Genomic DNA, 26,008 nt, shown 5'->3' on the forward strand with positions numbered 1-26,008 from the left:
TGAAATTATTTATTGACTTAATTTATGTCTGTCTCTTCCAGTAGAATGCAAGCTCCTGGAAGTTGGGGACCATTTGATTTATCACTGTATCTTAATGAATAAAGTCATGTCTAGCAATGTCAATGCTTAATAAATATTCGTTGAATGAATTAATGATTATTTGGGCCTTGAGCCACTAGTTGGGGTGAATTGGTAGTACTCATAATGGATTGCTCTGGTTCATGATAGAAGTCTGTTTGCTCTTGAATGGCATTTAAAGCTATTCCTCTTGTCTTTGTGAATCTTTATGTTCCTATAAGAGTGTGTTTTTTTAATAAGTCCTTTAAAGAGAATTTCCCCCAAAATTATTTTACTAATCATCTTAATTACTCAAGAAAGTCCAATATGGGGATAGAAAGAAATAAACTCTATATAATGAATGACCAGTGTATGCTAGGTGCTTTACCTGTGCTGCCTCATTTAATTCTTACAACTCTGTAAGATTAGTATGTTAGTATCTATTTTATTTAGAAAGGACATAGATACAGAGAAGTTAGACAACTTGCTTTAGGACACATAGATACTAAATGGTATAGCTTGTTTTTTCTTGGTTTGAAACTTCTCTTTTCAATACAGCATTCTACAGAGTTATGATACTTTATACCTTGTGAACAGATTTTCTAAAGTAACAATTAGGATGTGTATCAGTCAGAGTTCAGTGTAAACAAATAGAAACAATTTTAGGTATTTTCACGAAGGAAAGTATTTAATAGAGGGTGCTTACAAAAATGAATGATCAGGGTTGGAGAAGTGAGTGACAGACAGAGCCTCTGAAAATCAGTGATTCCAGTACAATACAGAGTTGACCTATTGGCGGAGCTATGACTGCTGAGGACTTTTAGAATATGAGTATCAGTAACATAACCCTATGATAGCAGGCAGAGCCAGAAAGCTACTGCTGTCCCAACTGCTTATTGTCTTTCAGGGGGCTGAATAATGGGCCATGGAACACTGCTTCAGAAAAATGTTTCAGTGACTTTAATTATTAGGGAAATACAGCCAAGAGTGGTCAGGGAGATGGCCCAACTTCTCTTATGTTTTCTAAATCTTGCATGAATATATCTAATTGCAGACCTAATTCATATCCATAGCTCTAGGTGCAAAGAAGTCTAGAAACTGTTGTAAGCTTCCAGTCTCTGCATTATGAAAGACACCAGAAGGTGGAATGGACATTAAGTGAGCCAACCTGCAGTATTTACTACGGGCAGTATTGGGAGAAATCCAGACACAAATACAGAAATACATATAAGAAATACTTAGAATCAGTGAAGATGTTTAAAACTGACTCTGTCCAGGAAAACCTATAATATGTAATTATTTATTTGAACTCCAAACTCCTGACATTAAAATCTTTATGGTTATGACTTATCTTGGGGAAAATATCCATGCACATGATCACTAAGGCCAATAATATATCTAAATGTGCACATATCAGAGAAGAGAAAATTATTTGTGGTGTAGGATCATCACTTTCATTTTTTTTATAGTCTTTTGTTTGCTGACACTATTACTGGCATGATTTTGGGGAAGAGGAGGCTTATTTCCAGCAGGCCCCAGGTCTTTCTCTGGATTCTCTTTGGCTCTGGTTTCTCATATGCCAACACAGTACTCAAATAGGAAAGGCTTAACAATTTAGTATTCCAAAGCTTCAAAGACACTTAGCACATGCACACATTTTACATGGAGGCCCCAGGGAAGCAAAAAGATTTGCCTGGGATCTCATGGAGCCTGGATTAGAAGCCAAGTTCTCTGGCTCCCTGTCCAAACCTTTCTTCATCACAACAAAATCAAGCCTTGGATTGTATGCCTCCTAAATACAGAATGATATTGTGTATTTGAATATGTGTGTGTGAGAGAGGGAGAGAGAGAGGGAGAGACAGACAGATGCCATTTACATCAAGTTCAGTAAGAGGCCAAACAGCTATATTTTTCAGGAAACATACTTATATGTTAAGCATGAAGCAAAGTGAGGAAATGTTAATGATCAAAATCTGGTTAGCAGTGGAGGTGGGGAGTTGTTACTAGTAAAAGGCACAAGGGAACTTGTGGGGTGATGGCAAGGTCTCAGGAGACTCTGTAGGACTGAAACTTTTTTTTGTTAATTTTGAAACATACTGTAATGTATTTGACTTTCTTGTTTTCAATAACACTTTGTTTTAGTCCTTCCTGTATAATAGAGCCGGGCTAGGTGCTTTTCATGGATTATTTCCTTTAACTCTCACCAGAACACTCTCATGGAGGCACTGTTATTATCCCCATTTCATAGATGAGCAAACTGAGATGCAGCCTTCACTAACCTGTCCAGATCCACACAGTTAGGTAGCAGAGCCGGTATTTGATTCATCTGGCTGCAGTGTCAGCTGCTTGACCGTTCTGCTATGCTAGACACCAGAAACTGAGTGGCTGAGCAAATTATGGACTTCTCTTTTTATTATTATTTTACAATCATAAAAGTTATAGTTATGATAACCATGTTAATAAGAGAAAAAAGGAGGATACAAAATTTTATAAACACACACATAGTGATTACATCTGTGTTAAAAATATATGTGCATAGGTATGAAAGACCAGAATATACAACACCAATAAGTTAGGATGATGAAAATGTGGGTGCTTTGTCCCCCCTCTTCTCTGTTTTCCAAATTTATTTTAAAGTGGCCATTGTAGATGTACAATGGGAAAATGTGCTGTAAAATAAACTTCCCATTTACCTGAAACATAAAATTTCATTTCCACACCCTTCTTTCCTACAGCTTTGTATAATCTTTAGAAGCCTCTTCTGCTCAATGAGTGACTTCATTACTAAATTGATGGCACCAGATCATTCTAGCTATGCAAATCACAAACCCACAGCCAGCTGAGGAAAAGGCGGATAAGATTACATTAAAAATTAAAGCAACATGGGGAGATGTGGAGATAATGTGCTTACAATTATTTCTACATATTTAATATTTATGCAATTACAAAGCCAGTCATGACAAATCTTAAATCTTGAGTCCTATTCCTTTTGCCCTCTGATATTTTTGACCTTGAACTGAGACTGCCAAATAATACATAAAAAATGGCTGTGGGAGAAGCATTTCCTTTGGCCTATAAATGATAAATGCTTTTTTCTTAGAAAGTGATCTCATTTCTTCCTAGCCTTTGTTTATTTTCAATGCACTGTATTTTTTTACTCTCTTACATTCTGATCACCCTTGAAAGCGCTGGGCTTTCAGTCTTCCACAGTTTGGTTGTGTTGTTTTCTGGTGGTGCTGCTGTGATGTGTTTTCTGTCAGAGGAAATTTACAGGCACATTAGCCTACTTGACAGGCACAATGAGCCACAAGGCTCTCCTAAGGAGAAACTTCCATGTGCTGTGGTGAGGTTTTCTCTGTCTCTCCATCCCACCCTCCCTCTTACACTTTAATACCCCACCATGATTCAGACACAAATCCCAACCACTTTCATTTATAGGAATTACCTTGGATCCTGAATTTAACTCTTTGGTTCCTGGTAACAGTGTTACATCAGTTCTGCATTAATTAATTCATATTTCTGCAACAATCTGGCTACAGTAGTTTGTGGATAAAACCAATGTCTTCCCTTACAGTCATATAGATACCAAGTAAGGAATGGATGGGAACCTTTTTTTTTCCTATGATGAGTCATTGACACAAAGTGGGGAAAATAGCATCCAAGAACTATACAAATGAAAAGCAATATAATTAAATTTTATGGAGGGTGTTTAGAGAGAAAATTCTAAAACAATTTTCTCAGTGTGTCATAGAAAAATGGTCAACAAGAATCAATAAAACTTATAAAAAACTCAAAAACATAAAATGAGACATAACTGAAAGGGTAAACTGTTTTCTTGGCAGATTTCAAATATATTAGAGTATTTCCCTACAGCCATTGGCAAACGGCAGGCCTGTGCATTTTCAGTTTTATGTATATTATGTTGCCCCTAGGGGAGTAAATTTGTTAAGACATAGCAGTTCTGGTATATTCAGACCCTGACTTGATGTTAAGCTATCTCTTCAATTTAACATCTTCCAGATCTCTTTAATAATTTTTGAAGGGTGATTTTATTTTGAGATAATTCCTTTTGTCCTTGATATGTTTGGACCATAAGCACGTAACTATGTAACCTACAGAGATTATTTAGAACAGTCTATGGGGTGCGTGGCTGGCTCTGTCAGAAGAGCGTGTGGCTCTTGATCTTGGGGTCATGAGTTGGGGTGTAGAGATTACTTAAGTAAATAAACTTTAAAAAAAAAGAAGTTACTTAGAACAGTCTTAAGTCACATGTAAATTTCTTGCTCGATTCTCTGCTAAGAAGCAGAGAGGTATTTACCAAGCCAATCCATAATATTGGTCTGAACTACTATATTTGTTTACTGAATTTGAATAAATAAATGAATGAAACTTGCCTTATCTGGAAAGTAAGAATAGTTGGCTTCCTGGTGGACTAACTCTTTAGAAAATTAATGAGGAATATTCTTAGTTGGGCCCTATCTTAGTTCAGGCTGCTACAACAAAATACCACAGACTAGGTCACTTATAAACTACAGAAATTTATGGCTCACAGATGAACAGGTTGGAAATCTGAGATCAGGGTGCCATCAAGGTTGGGTGAGGGCCCTCTTCCAGGTTGCAGACTTCTTATTTTTTCTTTGTCTTCACATGGTGGAAGGAGCAAGGGGGCTCTCTTTTATAAGAGCACTAATCCCATTCATGAGGGCTGTACCCTCATGACCTAAACACCTACCAAAGGCCCTACCTGCTATTACCATCACCTTTGGGGCTTAGGATTTCAACATATGAATTATGGGGAGACACGAACATTCAGGCCATAGTAGGCTCCCTTCCCCTTTTTTTCTTTCTTAGAGCCGTACTCTCCAAATTGTTTCAGAATAGCCAACTACGGCTGTGTTCTCAACTATGCCCTTTCTCCCTCCCCATCTTTAAAAGGACAAATGAGACTTCTTCGGTTCTGGCAGCCTGGTGGTCCTTAGAGAGACTGGCTCCTTCCTCAGGCTCCCTAAGAGTGAGAGCAGGCTGTAGATTCTTATCTTTAGAGTGGTTCTTCCTTGGTCTGGTTTTCTGCTATGAGGGGGATTCTTCTTTCTGCCTTTTGCTCCTCTGTAATGACTGCAAGGATGAGGAGAGGAAGCTAGTTTTCCAGGCTGTCAGGATGACTAGAGATCCCTACAGCCAGTCAGAGCAATGACAAGGGGTACCATTAATCTGCCCATCATCTGGGAAATACAGAAAATGTCAAGAACAGGAATTGTTTGCCCTCACACAAAGAAAACCAAGGCACCAGTCACTGGACTTTTATATACTGCCATTCTCCATCTAAGGGTCTTCAGTAATAGAATTCATTAATCTAGAGTGACTTGAATAAGACTTTTTTTTCTGAAACAGAAGGCCAATTTAGACAACACCTCAAGGTGTTTTTCAATTCATTTTTTGCTTGTCTTATTTTTAGTTCCCAGGGTCATGAAATAATGGCTACATTTTAATAAGCAATATAAATTTCTGTCCATATCTAAACCAGTGGGAGATTTTCTCTAATTTTAATGCTGAATTATTTTAACAAAATAATCATCAAATACCTCTGATGTGCCAGGCAGGCACAGCTGTAAATGCTGGATATACAGCATAATGCATATATTAAACCTTCAGAGTGCAGGCTGCATCTAGATGCTGAGAATTCTTCAGGCCCTCTGATGAATCCATTCACAGTTTTGATACCCACTCATACTTTAAACTGTACTCAGGTGAGCTCTCCAAATTGTAGGTTTCACTGGCCGCCTGAATCCCCTAGGACTAAACCAAAGACATTGAGTTCTAGCTCCTTTATCCCAAACCCAGCCTAGTGGGTGAGTTTTTATTGGTATGAGTGTATTCAAGAGTAGAGTTTTATTATCTTCCCAAAGTTCTGAGGACTTTTTTCTTTTGGTAACAAGAACTCTTTCCTGAAAGTCAGTGCCCAGGTAGATGAACTGCCAAAAAGGAGCCTAAAACATGCAAACATTTGCTCATGTGGATGTCTGCACTCATAGCTATCTGGGGAGCTGCTACAAGATGGATGGAGAGGCAAAATTACTCACTTGGAAGGCTGGCTGTCAAGACAAAATCCAAACCCAGGAGCTTTTCTCCTAAGAACCCCTATGACATTTTATTCTTTAAATAAATCTTTTCTTCCTCTCCTTAGGTGAGAGATTGACATTTTAAGATCAATCATACCTCTGCTTTGCAGGGTTGGTAGACTTAGAACAGGATAAATGGAAATTAAGCAAAATTTCCATTTTTTTGAATAAAAATGCTCAAAACAGATATATTCTAATTCAGTCCAAAAGAGGGATGCTCTTTCCCCAGTGGTCATTCTCATTACTGTGGTTATCTCAAGACCTTTTGATGTCAAAATTTCACCCTGTTTTCTCTAAAAGAACCATTCTGAGCACACACCTGCTGTTTGAATAGCAGCAGAAAGCAAAGGAATCTCACACTATGTTTTTCTGCATCATAGCCAAGAATGTTTTAATGCTTCTGATATAGTCACAAGTTACCACCTTTCCCAGCCCCTCGCCATCATGAGGTAAGTTTCACCTGTTACTATAGGCTACAGTTTAATTATTTCCTCCTGTTTCTTTTATTCAGTAGCCCCTCTTTTTTTTTTTTTTTTTTTAACGTGAGCTCTAGGCCCAATGTGGGGCTTGAACTCATGACCCTGAGATCAAGAATAGCACGCTCTACTGACCGAGCCGCCAATTACCCCCTCTTCTTGTTCATAATGGTCTCGTTAGCATTTGGCTAGTGTCTCCCAAAACCAGATTTATTCAGCACTTTTAACTAATTTAAAATGATTTCTTGAAAATATAAGGCTCTCAGGCCATTCAGTTAGTCAGTACACATTTATTGTGAGCCTGCTGTGTGCCAGGCATTGGAGTAGATGCTGGATACCATAGAATTCCAGGGAGCATGCTGTGGTCAAAGGAATACTAGATGAGCATTAGAAAGTGCCATTCTGGGACCAGCCTTACCCCTGGCTAGTGTGTGGGCTGGGCAAGGCCTCCAACCTCTGGGGTTCCAATTCTCTCACATGCAAAATAACAGGCAGAGAGAGCTACTCTTCCTTCAGACTCTTAAGTTCTGTTACTGCCGCTGGTTTGGTTAATTGCAGTGGGAACCCAGTGGCCTTGCAAAAGCAAATTCTTTTATAAGCCTTCCCAAAGGGACCTCATTCTAATCCAAGGAGTAGTTTCAGTTCTAAGACGAATGCCTTTCAGAGACCCAAGAAGACATTTAAAGGGGAGTTTGGTCAAATATTTGAGCGTATTTCCCCCAAAATGCTTACCTGCTTTCCGGTTGCTCAGTAGTATAAGGTAGTATAATCTCCAAGCATGGAGGGTCAATTAGAATTCCAAACACCATGGTTTAATCTCCCAGGATAATAAGAAATCCAAGTTACAAAAACAAGCAATAAGTCCAGATAATTCTGGACTTCCAATAGTGACAATTCATGGGGGCATGTTAAAACTCCCCAATTCTGTGGCATTTCAGTGGTTTCAACAGTTTTCATAGCCTCTGAGACTATTGCTATTTTTTTGTTTGTGAATATTGACAGTAAAATGAATGCTTGCTGTTTGTACAATATTGTATTGTTCCTAATTTGCAAGCTGCTAGATATTCTTCTAATATCAGGTGAGAACTCTGTTTTTTTCTGTCTTCTCACCCTACCAAATGTATTTTATAAGATAGTTTTTAAGATGCATCTCAAGTTGCAAAATAGTATGCAATAGTTTGGTATTGGGACCAGGCAGGTTATTTGAAATTCATTGTGATTCCTCAACTTCTGACATAAAAAAAAGCAAAGAAAACAACAAAGGAAGCCTCATATTGCTCTTTAGATCTCCTCATTCTGCATTTATGGTTAGTTCATTTCAATTTCTTGTATCAAAAGAATATAGTAACTTACCACACACCATTGATCAGAGGGAGGACAGTTTCTTGTTTCCATTTCTTAAAAAAAAAAAAAAAGACCCCACATATACATCATACATAAATTTTTTAAAAAATGAAGAAGAGGTAGTAAGGTATGAGTTTTATTGAATAGCTTTATTTCCCTGACTTGCTGATAACATTTCATGGCTTTCTCTTCTTTCTTTCCTCCCCCTCACTATAAATATCAGAGCTGATGACTGACTTTTACTGCTGCCTTTCATGCAGACTCCTCGGGCTTGCAAATCAGCTACCGATTCTAGAAACTTTCTGTCTCCCACCCTTGCTTACATTGTTTCCTAATAATGGAGCAAAGGGACACTAAGAACACACAAACATTGTATAGCACACTGATTTGAGTAGTAAAACTCTTTTGAAGGTTGGATTTTGGACTCAATGTTTCAGCTCATTTCAGTCCATTTGGTGCATGGTACAAGGCAGCTACCCACTCAACATTTTGCCTATTGGGAGGATGGCAAAAGGGCAACCTGGACAGTTGAACACAAATGGAGCAACATAGAAATGTTGGCAACAAAGCCTTTCTGCAAGCAGTAATTCTACTCCCACTTCAAACTTTGTTGCTCTTTAAAAATAACATTTCAAGATATTTTACCTTTCTAAAGTGAGTCACCTTCCCTAATAATGGTCCAGGTTAACACTCTATCACACATATTCTCTAATCTTCTCCTAGCACTTCACACTCACATGCCTATTCTGCCTGATCAAAACTTACACGAAGCAAAGGCAGTGGGTATATTTGGGGCGGGGTGTATATAGACACATATACATATACCTCTGTATATCTAAATGCCATGCTGATTTAGAAATGGAAGAATAGAATAATCAGTCATGGTGATTAGCATTTTTGAGAACATACTATGTGCCAGGCACTATACTAAACACTTTATTACACACTCACACTCACATATACACACACTGTCACTTAACACAATTTGAGGGAGAAACTATTATCAGCTCCATTTTATAGATAAGAAAACTGATAGGCAAAGATGTCAAGTGAGTTGCCCGAATCACACAGCTGTAAGGTACCAGAGAGGCATGCTAACCCAGACACTGTGCTGCTTCGCCAAAAACTCAGATGCTTACATCACCCAACAAGTTATGCAACGTATGTGTTATTTGGGAACTTGTTTCCAAACATTAAATAAACTTTGGTGCTATTTCCAGTCTTCTGGATTTGTGACAATTCCATCTTCCCAAAAAGTGAAAGTTCCTCAAGTTACAGCTCCTGGAAAGAAACCTTTAATAAAACCTCAGGCTCAGGGCACCTGGGTGGCTCAGTCGTTAGGCGTCTGCCTTCGGCTCAGGTCACGATCTCAGGGTCCTGGGATCGAGCCCCGCATCGGGCTCCCTGCTCAGCGGGAAGCCTGCTTCTCCCTCTCCCACTCCCCCTGCTTGTGTTCCCTCTCTCACTGTGTCTCTCTCTGTCAAATAAATAAATAAAAACCTTAAAAAAAAAAAAAGAATAATTATCTTAAAAAAAAAACAAACCTCAGGCTCTTGGACTGTGCTGGTGATATGATAGCACATATGGCTACTTAAACTAATGTAAGCTCCTCAGTCACACTAGACACATTTCCCATGTTCAGTAGTGGCATGTGGCTAGTGGCTCCTTTGCTGGCCAGCACAGCCGTTGGACGTTTCCACCATGATAGCAGCGCTGCTCCAGGAGACAGATAACTGAGGAAATACAAAAGAGCAAATGATCCTTGAGCCCCTTCCAGAAAAGGAACTGACATGTGTTTCCAAGGAAGGGACATTTATCGAGTGCCTATTCTTGGCCAGGCACTGTGCTAGGTGCCAAGAGCACAATGATCAATATGGATCAATGAGGCAGACATGATCTCTGCCCTTCCTAGAACTTGCAGTCTCTACCAGAGTCAGTCACCCGAGGTAAACACTGCTGTGAACACTGCTATGGTAAGGGAGTCTAAAGTGCTAGGAGGCAGAGAAGACCTAGTAGATGCAGCATCGAACCCTGGCTTCGGGGCAGGAGTCAGGCAAAGCTTTCTGGAGAGAAAGGAAGGTAAACTAAGGTCTTGATTGTGAGAAGGCTCATGAACCAAATACAAGAGGAAAAGTGTTCCTCACTGAAGGAACAGCCTGCGTGAAGACTCAGAAGCAGGGAGAGAGCATGCTGTGCTTTAGAGGAGTTTAAAGAAGTCAAAAAAATTACTTTCTCCAGTCTGTTCCTCAGAATCAGAGCCTGGATAAAATCTTTTTTTTTCTTCGTATTTTGACCGAGTTATATTGCATGGAGGGAAGGCAGCAGAGAAGCAAAAAGTGGAGGCTTGTGCAGAGGAGGTCTACAGGAGCCGGAAGTGGCCAGTAACTACCCCTTACCACTCAAGTGCTTCAATACGAAGAATGTGCACAGACAGGAGCCTTGAATGTGAACAACGATGCAGCAGCCACTTGATATGAAGGACAGTGGCCAGATACTGTGGCAGTTTACTAGGATTGTTTTACCCAGTCCTCACCATAAGCCTGGATATTTCCCTACATTTATGCTTACATAATTAGAAGTTGGTAGAGCAACCCATGAGACAGAACCACCTGAACTCATGAGCTCTTCTTCTGCTGAAACACCAGGTTATACAGTCTCCCCTGTTACTGCTGCTTCCGTGCCCAGGCTGGTACCACCTAAGAAGACCAGTTTGAGGGATGGTTGAACTCACATGAAGACATGGAAGAGAAGCCAAAGAGTAGAACTAAAACAACTTGTACTGCAGAAAAATTAGTTTGTGCCAAACTAAAGTGTAACCCAAAAAAGGAAGTGGTAGGGGAAATTCCCTCCTTCTTTCAGAACCTACCTGTTAATAGTTAGCCATTTACCAATACTGACTAACCCCAGTAGAGTAATTTTGCTTTTTAGCCTTAGAATTTTCTAGAAAAGTACTAAACTAGGATCACTTGTATTTGTCATCTTATCTAGCAGTGATCAGACTGATTCAAAACATTTATGATTTACAGTGGGATAGTTCAAGCCAACTTTCTTCACAAACTTCCTTCTAAGATTGCTTCAATCTGTTGAAAACTGTTTTATGACTCAACCCAGCGAAAATTTCAGCAGCACGTATCTTCGGATAAAACGCTTCATTCACATCAAGCAGTAATTAAATGTGCAGGGCATGAAATAAGCAGCAAGTTTGGCTTCGGAGCCATCTTGCAATCTGTAAACGATCCAAGATAGACCATATGCCTTTAAATCTAGATGACTGCATACGTATCCAAGAGAAAGCTAACTGCCATTTCTGCACAAGAGTCATCAAAAGATGAAAAAAGGGAAAAAAAGATGAAAAAAGATTTATGTAGCTTGTCTGATAAATGTATAGTAATACATGTGTGCACTGAGACTTGGTATATGGCTCTTAACTTTCCCTTTTGGTTCTTGATTCCGTTCTTCTAGAGGAAGCATTCAAAGTGACAACTCAACCAGCATTTTCCTTCGGTAGCTCATTGCAGTGGTCTGGGGTAGCTATTTGACAGACAGAGTTTTTCTAACAAGGGTTGCCTCTCCTCTTCTTTTGGTTCCTTACAGAAATCTCTCCCCCATTCTACGCTGGGGCTGGCCACCACTGTACCGCGCTGATTCCTGAACAGGCTTGCCATGCCTCAGAGGGGTGATTGGTTCAATCATGACCATGTGACAGAATAAGGCCAATCTGAATCTCCCCAAGATTGCTGTACAGATGGGGGAAGGAGAAGTCTTCCATCCACGGGCTTGCAAAGCTAGGAGGACATGAGAGTGGGCCTCCTGGTGGCCATCTTGCTACTGCACGAAGAGAGCCCATGTGAGAACAGCCAAACAGGGAAAAGGAGAGCTGGGAGATGGAGACAGAGTGCTGACCACGTTGTTTGGGCTTGTGGATTCCATCATGTCCAATGTCACTTCATGAGCATTGAATGAGTTAGACAGTGACTGGCAACAATAGGAGGTGCTCAGTAAATGTTACAGCCTATCTCTTTTCCTCCCTCTTTGACTTTGGCATCTGCCAGATAAAGATTCAAACCATCTTTGGCAGCCAGCACTTCTCTTTCTGGCTTTTACAGGAAAGCCAGTAAGAGAATGGAGAATGATGAGCACAAAGTCAGCCCCTCAGAGCAATGCAAGCCCCGTCTGCATCTTACAGATACCTCTTTGGAAGCAGCCCTTCTCTGCTCAGCACACTCACAGCTCAGACAACCACCTGGTCCAGAATCAAGCTGGTACGAAAAATGATACTTTATTTCCTGAAAGAGGAAGGAAATGAGTTGGCCAGACCCTAAAGTGGGACCTACTACAGGAAGCAGGCTACATAAGCACCTCAATGGGCATGCAGCTTTCCAATGGCCAATCATATGAAGGTACCAATCTGTTTGGCTGTTTGCCAGTGGCACCATTCTATAGAAAGCAGGCAATCTAGACTGTTAAAAATACATAACTTATCAACCTGACACAGAGTTTAACCTCGTGAAAACCAGACAGCATGGTGGTAATTAGTGCTAAATACTAACAGTGATTTAAAATTCAGTTACGACGGGGCAAGTAAAGCCACCTCTACTGAATGGTGTTTGCAAAATATGCATCCTCTCACGCCTGCAAGGCGGTGATGATAAACCTTTTGCTTGCACAATAAATGCTGGTGGTTGATGATCAAATTGGGTTGTTTATGTGCTACAGGTATGTGCAGTATGAGAATCCTAAAGGTAATTTCTGAGATCTTATGTTTGTGATTTTTCAGACTCGATAAGCAATATCTTAAATATTGTGGAATTTAGAACTGGAATGGATCCTTACAGATGAAAGAAACTAAGGTTCAGAAGAGTTTAACGAGCTGCTAAATGGCAAGGCAGGGACTTCAAGCCATGTCTTCTGGTTTTCAGTTGGATGGATACCTCTCTGTCACACCCCACTCTCTCAGAGATGATAGCAAAGACATCAGAGTTGGGCTGGATCTTCTAAGACATCTAGCCCAACCTGCTCGTTTATGGGTAAGGTAAGGAAACGGGGCCCAAAGAGATGAGGTTTTTGCCGAAAGTCAGAAAGGAATTAGGCTAAAACTTATTGACTCCTGGACCAGTGCTCACTCCTTGTTGCCATGGATAAATAGGCTCTATTAAACTTAGTTGTAAGCACAAGTCATCCCACCATTTAATTTCCATCAAGAGGCAAACAAGCTAATGAACACCCAGTCATCACCAGGGAAATCTGGCAGTGGATTAAGGTCTGGCCATAAAATGTTTTCAAGAGAGACAGCGTCTCCTAGTCAAGAAAGTACATGGTAACGTATAAATAAACAACTGAACTGAAAGACTATAATCTGCCAGGTGTGTTGTGGTATTTTATTTTTCTTATAGTCACTGCGATCTAGAGGCTGCAGCTATTTCTGATACTGAAACTTCACTGACTTCAGCAAAAAGGCCCTTAAATGGCCTAAAGCATCAAGTTTCTTTTCGGTTCTTGGTTCCTAATTTATTCTGATACGGTAGACAGGGTTAAACTAGATTGTTGTTGTTACAGTTTAAAGTTCACTGCTTCCTAAATTCCTGTAGGATATGTGTATACCAGGTAGAGTCTACATAGCTGTAAATAAGTCTCAGTCTCTTTCTTCCTCTCCTGTTCTTTCTGAAAATTAGAGGAGTTAAGTCATTCTATCTAAGGAAGAGGGGGAAGGTGCGAAGCAAGCCTCTGAGTTGCCTGTCCGCCTACAGAAGAACATTAACATTGTTAATCAGCATTACAGGCTTGGCTTTGCTTCCTAGGGAAATGGTTGGGAGAGATATAAAACGCTTTAATCCTTTCTAAGCAATGTTGTCCTTGGTGATAGCCAGGAAGGAGGGATTTCTTCTTTTCGTTTATACCTTTCAGCAACCTTGTAAAGTTTTGAGTTACTTACAATAAGAACCAAACTAATGTCAAATTAGGTTAATGAGGAATTATCAACTGCTTGCTCTATGGCCAACATTTTGCTAAGCCCTCCTGAAGGGGCAAAAAATAATATTGTCCTTGTCCTTTGAAGAGTTCACTATCTTTATAGAGCAACAATATTTAATAACAAGAACAATAAAATATTGCAGTTCCTTGGGTATAGTGCATTCTGGTAGGGCTGACCCTCATCCAGTGGGGCGTGACTCTGGGAAGCAGTCAGAAGGGCAGTGAGGAACGGAAGGTAGTTCTGAACACTGGAAATAGCCCAATAAGGAACACTAGGGCTGTCTCACATGATGACTCAGGAAAGGAGTCATCTCCATTTTTTTTTTCTTGCTTGCTTTGGTTTCCTGCAACAAAACTCTTAAGGCTACAATGTAAGGGGTCCCTTGCCCACACTTTACCCCTTGGTCCATATGTCATCTTTAATGTGGCTCAGGAAATGGTGTTCTCAAAGCTAGTGAGATGGTGCAGAAGAGCCCCTTCGTTCTTGCTGGTAACACCATTGGCCTCGAACCCCAGGGACTGTTACAGATCTGAACAGACACTTTCCTCTGATGCTGAATGATGAGCCTGAAGTGAGTGAAACCTGCAGTCTTGACTCTTTTATTACTGAGAATAAGAATGTGGTTATTGTTTTCCTTATTTATTTATTTATTTTATTTCCCCAGCCCATACCTTTGTCTTTCATGCAAATAATTCCCTTCGTGGGTCTACCCTATTTGTACTTCACTTATATTCTGATTTATCTGGGTTTTGGGTAAACAAATGCTGACATAGCAGCTACAACCCTTGAACAAAGAATAGTCAATCAACCCTATTAAACCCTTTTGGAGCAAAGTAGATGTGCCTACCAGCTCCCCTTTCTAAGCTGCTTATATCAGGCTCCATTATAGTTACTCTAGTAACTATAGTTACTCTAGGACTTTGGAGATAGACCCAGGATACTGGGGATTCCCAAATAAGTTCTTTGATTTCTCAGAGTTTCTTCTTCCTTATCTGTAAAATAGAGACAGTAATAATACTCCCTCCTAATGATGTCAAGAGGATTAAATGAGGTGCTACAAGCAATGCGCTAAATATTATACTTGGCCTATGGGTAAATACTCAATATTGGCTTTTATTTTTATCATTACCCTTAACACCAATCTGGATGCTCTTTTCAGTTAAATTTTACTGTATCAAAATATGTTGAGGGTGAGTCAGAGACAGGCCACAGTGTACTCTGTCATTGGTAAAAGAAGAGGGAATGCTGAATTCAGACACAGACCTGTAACAGATGAACTCTAACAGAAATTTTTATTGTTCTATCAGCAGTACAGTAATACCAAACAATAAAAATAAGCAACAAAGCACCTGCTACTCCTCCACCCTAACACATTAATTATTATTTTTCTATATTCTTTTTTGATTTTCTCCATCACCAAACATAATTTTGCAGTTACACTTATAGCAGTTTGGATCTATTCAAAAAGCACATAAATGCCCTGGTGAGCAATTATCGATTGCCTACTGAGTATCAGGCCTTATTCTAAAGTACAGGGAACACAAAGAAGAAAATACCTTGAAAATCTACAGTCAATCTAAATAAAATACAGTTTTTTGTATTGGTGGCATATCTTTCTTCCCCCCACAGCACAAGGATTTTCACATGTTGCTGCAGAGGAATGGAGGAATAGTCAAGAAACAAAAGATAATGCATATTTCAGAGCTGATAGTAAAATAGAGAAGTGACTAGAGAATGTGTAATGGCTGGGTTCATTCAAAAAGGCATAGGAATATCCTGCATCAGGAATCACTTATATCACAGAAAAGATAAAGTAAGAAATAAAAAAAGAGAATAAAAGGAATTCAGGTAATACATGCATTGTGGGATATCTGCAATAGTGATGACTTCAAAATAAATAGAAATAAACAATCAAAATGTGAAAAAGGGACTCGTTATAAAATTGAAGCCATTCATGAAATGAGACAAGGAAAAAGAAAACTCAGAAACTTAAAGATAAAATTATTTGTATTCTTTATTTGTATTCACTGTTAGCTTAATGTTTGTAGGTACCTCAAAACGGGGTTATCAACCAAAAGAGAGAAATCTATCCATTAATAGAAAAGTAAGAAATCAATTGCAATTAAAAAAAAAATTGTTAAAGGGGCGCCTGGGTGGCTCAGTTGGTTGAGAGTCCAACTCTTGGTTTTGGCTCAGGTCATGATCTCATGGGTCCTGAGATTAAGCCCTGCATCGGGCTCCATGTTCAGCAGGGAATCTGCTTGACAATTCTCTCCCTCTGCCCCTCTCCACCTCAATAAATAAATAAATAAATCTTTAAAAAGATTTATTGAAATCTCAAAAGCAGTAACAACAAAAAACTCCAAGAAATAAATGAGATAAATGGGAAGCACTTGGTACATATCGTAGGAGAATTTTTGAATTCTCTTTTTCACCCTGAATTATCTTGCTGTTATTATTGCATTTCTTATGGGAATCACATGAACAATTAGGCAATGTATACAGGCTCAGTTGAGATCTTACTGATCCATCACCTTTCTGGTAAGCATTCATTGTCATCAGAAAGAAAATTATATACTTGACCATTAAAATAATCAACTTCCTTAAATCTTAGCAAACTCTCACCCAGAAATGAAAGTGTAAGTGACTTTTACTGACAAAAGTAATGCTTCTAGGAAGGTTATTGCTTAGTTAACTGGTTTCCAAAATACTGCTAGAGAAGCACAATAGGAATTATTGTTCTGACAGGGCTGGCATGGGTTGGGTATTGGTGAATTTCAAGTCTTTCCTCTGATCAGTTGATGTCCGTGACTCAATAATAAGATGGACAATTGAATTGATGTCAATCATTTATTAAAAGTAATCCAACAACAACAACAAAAAACCCTCAAAATACTTTAAATGTAAGTTGAAAATTAAAATTTATAATACATCCAATGCAATAGAATACTAATCAGCTATGAAAATAACATACATGCACCAAATGTATATAATGTATATAAATATTTTACAGAAATCACATGAATATGTGAATATGTGATATCCAATGAGGATATATAATATACATAGATAGTCAAGACATGGAAAGGTACTCAAGATAGCTATTAAATAAAAATTCTAGTTATTTAATAGCATCATATACATATCCTTTCTGGGGCACCTGGGTGGCTCAGTCAGTTAAGCATCCGACTCTTGATTTTGGCTCGGGTCATGATCTCAGGATTGTGAGATCGAACCCCACATTGGGCTCCGCACCTGCACAGAGTCTGCTTAAGATTATTTTCTCTCTCCTTCTCCCTCTGCCCCTCCCCCCGCTCATGTACTCCAAATAAATAAATACATAAATAAATAATAAAATCTTTTTAAGAAAGTTACATATCCCTTCTAAAGGGAAATTACATACACATAAAATTATTTCTGGAAGGGTACACAAGAGATTGTAAATAGTGACTACCTCTAGAATGAGACTGTGGTGAGAAGTATATTTGTGCTTTTCAGTTTACACACCATCATATTGTTTGAATTTTTAGCCCTGAGCATGAATTACCATAATAGTAAACTAGTTTAAAACTGAAAAAAAAAAAAAATTAATGAAAAATTGCAAGGACAATTAATGGCAAATGGCAAATATATCAAAGAAACAATTGAAAGCTTAATAAAGGAAAATCATTATTTGGTCCAAAAAGGTGAGATAATTTTCAATGAAAAGAAATTTATTTCACAATTCTAAAATAGAACAACCAGAAAATAAATGCTAAATAATACCTTAAACACATTAGTTGCCATGTGTTAACAGCACTAAATTATAAGGAAAACTGTGAAACTAATGATTTTTTTTTCAAAAAGTCAATTGCTTTAATTATCAAGAATCAAATATATAAATGGAACTTTTCTCAAAGAACTTTATGAGTTTCCCTATGAATATGCATCTAAAAGACAGAAGGCTTCTTCCCTTCTTCCTAACCACACTCACGCACACACAAAGCTCTGCCATGCACTGTCAACATATGCTCACTACTGAAGGGAAATTTAATTTCATGACCCACCTAAAATATCGACATCTAAATGTAGACATTCTTTTCATTGCAATAGCTGCTGCAACCATACCCTTACATGGTAAAGAAACATTCAAAGGGATATATACATTTTTGGAGTGTGTCACATGGTAATTTAACATGTGGCACTTGCAAAGGATAGGCGTTGGGGTAAGAGGAGCTGCTTCCTTGCAGTACCCATTCTGGGCCAAATCGTGCCTGTGGTCATCAGATGTGTCTACTCACTCCTTTCAGTATTTATGTTAATATCACAAGGGATTCTTGTAACATAAAACTTTGTAGTGACAATGCAAAAGGCAAAATAAGAATGTCTGAATCCAGACTGGGGAATTAGTATATGAGATCATAAATAGGTAACTAGACATACAAATACTATATGGTTCTCTCAATAACCCCAAATCCTTCTCATTAGAAGAGGGGTGAAGACTTGAGCCTGGTCCCATTTGGACCCTTACCTTCTTGCCTATCTTCCACTCATCCTCTTTCATATCCTTAAACTGTTATTAGTAGCTTACTATTAATGATGATTCTTGTTACCGTTTATTGAGAACCTAGCATATATCGATCACTGTACCAACCACATTGCATGTATTTACCAGATTCTTATAATTCTACAAGGAAGTAAGGGCTCAAAGAGGGCACATGGTTCGTAATTGATAAATAATAATAATTACAAATAATAATGGATAATACAAAAAATAAGATGAGAATACTGTTGTACCATTTAGGTTTCTGGGTTGCAAATGATAGATTCTGACTCACTTAACATAAGCACAACAGTAACCTACTGGAAGAATATCAGAGACCTCACAGTGTCTATGAATATCCTTCCAGAAATTACATATATATACTTTTTCCCTTTATTACTTTTTTTCCCTTTAAAAAATATGTCATATTATGCTGGAGAAGTGGGCCCAAAACTTATTGGAGGAACACAGGAGAGGCTAGGCAGTCAGAAGTTTAGCCCAAGTCATGCCACTTGTTCATAATAGAAAATAAAATGGACACAGTGAATGGCCATCAAGGAGAATGGCTGAATAAATTATGATGCATTTAATGGAATATAATGCAGCCATTAATAAAGATGAATTGAGCTCTCACTGATAGTTTGGAGAGATTTCCATAAGGAGTTGCTGAGTAAGAAAAGCGAGATGCAGGAAAGTATCTATAATATGATCCCATCTTGATAAAACATCACAGAGCCTACATATTCATATATATATGAATATGAATATGTATTTGTCCATGTATGACTACATGATACAGAGAAAAACATGGAAGGATATAGTCTAGGTTGTCACCAGAAGTGTTTGGCTGGGGTGGGGCAAAGGGCAGCATAAGGGATGATAGAATCAAGGACAACAAAAAACTGAAAAGCACACTGTGCGTATATGATTACATTTCTGCATTTTTGCATAGTTGTGTTTATATGTGGCACATGTAATAAATAACAAATTTTTAAATGCCAGGGGAAGGGTCTGGTTAGAATTCTGTCACTGCTGTGGCATCAACATGAGCTTTCTTTTTTATTTTTTTAAAGATTATATTTATTTATTTGAGAGAGAGAGCATGAGAGGCGAGAGGGTCAGAGGGAGAAGCAGACCCCCTGCTGAGCCAGGAGCCCGATGTGGGACTCAATCCTGGGACTCCAGGATCATGACCTGAGCCGAAGGCAGACGCTTAACCGACTGAGCCACCCAGGCTCCCCTCAACATGAGATTTCTACATCTGTGCCTTTTCTACATCCTTTGCTCCAGAAGGAGAGCATCTGAAGATGGAGAGCATCTCCTGGTCTGAGCAAGTATATTAGTCAGCTCAGCTATTGAACATATGTAAGCAGATGTTACAAAATACCACAGGCTGGGTAGCTTAAACAACACAAATTTACTTCTCACAGTTCTGGAGACTAGAAGTCCAAGATCAAGGTTCAGCTGATTGAGGTTCTGGTGAGACCTTTCTTCCTGGATTGTAGACAGCTTGTAGGCAGCTACCATCTCACTTTAGCCTCTTATGACCTCTTCTTGTGGGCCAGGATAGACCTCCTCCTCTCTCACTCTCTCTCTCTCATTCTCTCTTCCTTTTCTCATAAGGCCACCAGTTCCATTGGATTAGAGCCCCACTCTGATGTCGTTTAACCTTAATTACCTCCTAAAGACCCTGTCTTCAAATACAGTTACATTGGGCTTCAACACGTCAACTTTGGGGGAGATACAATTCAGTCCGTAGTAGTGAAGAAGCTTCTTTATTTTTTATTCCATCATGGGAATCTTGGTCCTGACTTCCACTAGACTCATACACACAGTGGCAGATTCTCCAAACACCTAAAGGTGGTTTGGCTGGGTGGCCAATGACACTTGACTAAAACCCATGTACACTTTTTACTATGCCAGATAGTTTCCTCTGCAAAGATAATTTAGTCTCTGTGTATTAATCATGTATGTTTAGACTTTAGGTATAAGGTCTTTAGCAACTACATTTCTATTGCGTGAGCTACCACTTTTCCTAATTTGCTATTGTACCAATCCAAATTTAATCTGTAGGGTATTTTGGGGGTGGGGATGGGGTTGAGGGATATCTTTTGTATTTCTATATTGTCTCTCTCTTTGCTGTGTGGTGATAGTAAGAAGGATTATACAGACCATGCTGACTTTTGGACAGAAAATATTCATTCATACCTGAAAAAGATTCTCCTTCTGAGCCAGAATCACTGGCTACAATACTCCTTCTTTTGTCACACTATCAAATACTGCCTGGCTACAATCACAACAATTTTGCGATTTAATTATTTCATATCTGCCTTAATGGATTAAGCTATTGCACCTAGTTATTATTGTTTCACAAGACCCCTTGGTAGACCAAACATCCAAAATGACCCCCTGCTCTCTAGTCCAAGCACAGTTTCTATGAGGCTAAAATCCATGCAGTCATTGTAAATGCATAAAAATTCTTGGAAATCTATTGAACATATGTAACAGATGTTACATAATGGATACTAAAATTCAAAACTGTGTTTCATAAAAATGCCTTTGAGAAGAGTAAAGCCAGAAAAGCACAAAAGAATATAAATACTATGCTACCATTTGTATAAGAAACAAGAAAGCATTCATTCACATACCTACCTATCTTTACAAAATGAAACATTGGAAGATATAATGGGCTGATTTGTGTTTCCTCAAAATTCTTATGGTAAAGCCCTAGCCCCTAGTACCTAAGACTAGGTAGGATCTTTAAGTAGTAACTAAGTTAAAATGAGCCCATTAGGGTGGGCGCTGGTCCAGTCTCACTGATGTCCTTGTAAGAAGAGGAGATGAGGACACACAGAGAGACAGCAGGAGGATGAGTGAGCAGAGGAGTGACCATGTGAAGAGGCAGTGAGAGGGTGGCCAAGCAGAGAGGCCTCAGAGGAGTACACTGAGCATGCATATTTTGGTGTCTAATATTCTTTTCTCAAAAGGAACCAGGGCTTCTTAGAGAAATACCGGAAGACTGGAGCAGAAAAGGTACAAAATGAACCTACAACGTTTTGTTGTGCCAGAAATAAAGGAAGTGATTTTAAAAAATGATAGAGGCTAGTTCAAAGGGTCTAACACGGCCAAATTGGGACAATGTTAATGCCAAAATAACTGAGTCCAATCATGAATTATAAATTAATTATAAGCTAGGAATCTACATGTTCATACTGAGAATAAGATAAATGGATAAGGGAGAGGAAGGGCTCTTGCTTACAGTATAATGTGCAATGGATTCTAAATATAGGGCTAATTTTGATGGGGAGCAGGATATTTGCATAGTCTTCAAGAAATTTCCCGTAGGTTGATTGTTAGTTATAAGGGAAAACATAGTAACTATGTAGTACACAAATACCAGGACACCTTTACCACTTAATCAAAATTCACATCACCAATGAAGAGCAAATAGACATCATGTGCTTCCAGATGTGATATCTTGAAAAGGATACAACATTGCTTATCCAATATTCTGGCCAGTAATGTATAACCTGAATTAAATCATGAGGAAGTATCAGACAAGCCCAAATGAGAAACAGTGTATATTTTTGTATACTTCAAAAAAATTAATAACATGAAAGTCATACAAAGCCTGTGGAAGTTTTCCAGTGAAAGGCTGATAACTAAATGCAATATTTGATCCTAGACTGGATCCTATTCTGGAGGGAACGAAACGTTACTAAGATGCTATTGTGTTAGTGGACAAAATGGACATATGGATGGTAGACTAGGTAAAAGTATTGTTTCACTGTTGTATTTACTGAAGTTGAAAACTACATTGTGGTTATTGATGTTTTAAAAAAAGTCCCTAATATTATGAAATATACACTGAAGTATTTAGGGGGAAATAGCCTGATGTATACACATTACTTTAAATTATTCATGGAAAAATATTTTTGCACATACACTGTATATAGATAGATGATATAGAACAAATGATAAAGCATATAGAGTAAAAAACTAACAATAGATGAAACTGGGTAAAATGAATATTGGTATTTTCTGTAATATTCTTTTTCTTTTATCTTTATATAAGTTTGAAATTATTTCCAAATTAAAGGGTTTTTTTTGTTTTCTAGGACTTGTTTATGTGTTTTGTATGTCTGGGAAAGATGCTCTGAGAAAAGGGTTTTTTCATCTGAAAAGATTACTGTTTAGGAATGGGTGTTCTTTTAGTGAACTATTTTTCTGTCCTTTAGAGGACACTGATTTGTAGAGAAAATGGCAGTAATTAGGAAAGCAGCTAAAAAAGCTGGCTATGAGTACTATCTTGATCCAGGAGAAGATGCTTTTTCTTATATTGAGGAGCTGTTAGCTCAAGAATGAACAAAATTTTAACAGGAAGAATATAGGATTGTGAGTTATAGCAAATTTATTTATAGCTTTAACATTTTATGTTAAAGTAAATGACAGTATGTAAGAGAGAACAAACTACTTTGATTTGATTTCCATGGAACAGGTATAATATCTTGAGAAGAAAAAAAGCAAAAGTTACAATGTTTCTTTAGAAATAATCTTTGTCCTCCGGTTCTCCCCTCTTTATGTCAGGAATTAATTCAGTTCTCTACTTCATTTTGATTGTGCACAGTTGCCTTTGCTCACGTCTCTCTTGCTATCCTCATTGTGGGTTAGCAATAATGCTGTGATTCTCTGAATGCCTGAAACACCAACCTCCCCACCTGCTCATATACCTGGGTTTATTTCATTTCAGTTATAGAGCCATTGAATTGCAATTATTTTAAATCGCTAATTTGTAATTGAACTAGTCCCAAATGAAGGGCTAATCTCTAAAATAGTTCTGTTTGAATTTTTATAAATAGTTATATTCAGGTATATAAAATTGGCATGGTACAAACTCCATATAGACTACAGTTGTCTGAAGGTATTTTATAAAGTATGTATGCTCTCACCGTATACCTTAGAATTTACTTTACTTTTGAAACTTTTTTACTATAAAAGTGTTCAAACATAGACAAAAGTAGAGAACAATATATAATAATCCCCCATGCACGCATCATATAGCTTCAGCAATTATCAACATGCAGGCACTCTGGTTTCACCTGTAACCCCACTTTTCATATGCCATCCCACTGGATCATTTTTGTGGCAAATCTCAGATATTATATCATTTCACTTATAAATACTTCAGTATGTATCTCTTTGAAAAAAAATCATTACACTGAATAATTTAATAATTTAAAGGCAATTCTATATTAAAATTTTATTTTCAAATAATTGGTTTTTTCCTTCTCTTTATGGTATTTCTTCTTGATCTTTCTCTTTGAACTGTAACCTTCTCTGTGCAATTCTGAGATGTGCCACAGAAGAGGTATTGTTTTAAGTCCAAAAAAACTCTTTCAAATTATAAATAGCTTACAGTTATGCTCATAACCTAAACCTGCAAAAAATAAAATAAAGCTGCATACCCTTACATTAAAAAAAAAAAAACTATTGTAAAATAAAACACAGATACAGAAAGCTAGATCAATGTATAGCTTAATGAATTATCATAAGACTAACACCCTTGTAACCACCTCCCAGGTCACCTTAGAAGCCTGTCCATATGAATTGTCTCAACCTCAGCCATTCCATCCTCCCAAAGCAGTCACTACCCTGACTTTTATAATTATCCCCTGCCTTGCTTTATAGTTTTATCACCCAAGAGTGCAAATCTAGACCCTATTGTTTAGCCTTGCCCATTTTTTATAACTTGGTATATGTTTTTGAAGCTCCATGTCCTTTAAGACCAGTTGCATGCTTATTCCACTGCATTTTCAACACCTTCCCTACCCATGAAAATTAGGTTTTATTGCTTTAAACATTCTTTCCTTCCATGTACCATTACTGTAACAAAAATATATTCAACTAAACCCACACAAAAATTAAAAGCAAACACTCTTTTCCTGATGTAAGCAGACAAAATACTTTGATCTAGATTGAGGTGGGTGGCACAAAGCACATTTTTATAATCTCAGCCAACACTAGAAAGCCCAACAGTAAGTATTTCATTGTATTTTGAAAAACTTCTGGTGGCAAAGTTTCCTCTTAGTTGTCATGACAATGTTCATTCTTTACAATGTGGAAGCAATTAGAGTACCTGGGAGATTAAAAGGATAAAAAATATATAGAAACTTCTAGACAAAGGTGTTGATTTGGGATAATTAAAGTGAAACAAAGACCAATACATTTTGATCAGTTCTGGGTATAACATTTTTCGAAAATCTTTCCACCTTCACTTTTATTGATTAGGGAAACAATATGGCCTCAAAATTATAGCTATGTGATTGAAGAAAAATATGTAAGAGAGCAACATTAAAATATGAATTCCCATTTTATATTCTGTCTTTTTACTAAGTCTGTTTACTTGCACATTACAAGGTAAAAGTTCAGAAGCATAGCTTATGCTTTAGAAAGGGTATCCATTTCTTAAATGGTGTCCGCAAAAGCTTTCTTTCCGTAAGATAGTAAGATATTGTAGGATATTTTTCTTCAGCTATATCTCATGGTCAGGCTTATGTTAGAAAGAAACAGGAAAAAATCTCTAATTTTAACAGTCATATTTGGTAATAAAGATAACAGTTAACATTACTGTTTATAACTTGATTCTTTTTTTTTAATTATTTGAGAGAGAGAGAATGAGCTGGGGGAGGGGCAGAGAAAGGGAGAGGGACAAGCAAACTCCCCGCGGAGTGGGGAGCCTGACCTGGGGCCCTACCAGGAGCCCTACCAGGAGTCTGACCCGGGGTTTGATCCCAGGACCCTGAGATCATGGCCTGAGCCAAAGTCAGAAACTTAACTGACTGAGATGGCCAGGTGCCCCTTTAACTTGCTTCTCATTAAATGTTTTGTATCTTGGTGAGAGTGATAGAACCTAGAATTTCATTCTTTTGTTTCCCTTCAGTTTTCCTTTCCACTCTAAATCTAACCTATTAGAAAAATAATCATATGTCACTGATTATCTATAATATCAATCATTAATATGAACAGTGATTTTCCCTCTTTTAAAATGGTTATTTGACACTTGAAAGAATAAACTAGGTAAAACACATCCTGAAGGTGCTTATAAAATGCAGCATTGTTTAAGTTTGGTCATACTGATTACAATAGAGCATTAGCTGGGGGAAGAGCAATGATACTATTATCATACATTTACATCAAGGAATTTTTATGTGAACCTGTATTTTTCCCATCAGTATTAGATGTGGCAAGAAAGATCCAACTGCATAAATACCTGTCCATGTGAAATTGTGAGGCATTTGTTAAACTGTGCTCTAAATTTAATCCTCACTAAATCTTATAATTTTTTTTTTCTTAAAAACTTAATGATGAGAAGTCGTTGTTTATCTGCGGGATCTTGATATTACCTTAGGCTCTTGAAAAGCCCAGCAAAGATGTGACCTCTCTCTTAAGTTTTATATTTCAAATACCTTTAAGAGAAAAACAATGACTTCAAGATCTGGTCACCATTTCTCAGCTGTCA

The 26,008-nt window shown here is 38.0% G+C and overlaps 1 long non-coding RNA gene across 4 annotated transcripts in view; it reads left to right on the forward strand.

Moving 5' to 3' along the window:
- LOC118555131 (uncharacterized) overlaps positions 1–26,008 on the forward strand; it is a 224,562-nt gene that overhangs the window by 9,645 nt on the left and 188,909 nt on the right. The window lies entirely within an intron of this gene.

This window comes from Halichoerus grypus, chromosome 2, assembly GCF_964656455.1.
Source record: "Halichoerus grypus chromosome 2, mHalGry1.hap1.1, whole genome shotgun sequence".
NCBI classification, from domain to species: domain Eukaryota; kingdom Metazoa; phylum Chordata; class Mammalia; order Carnivora; family Phocidae; genus Halichoerus; species Halichoerus grypus.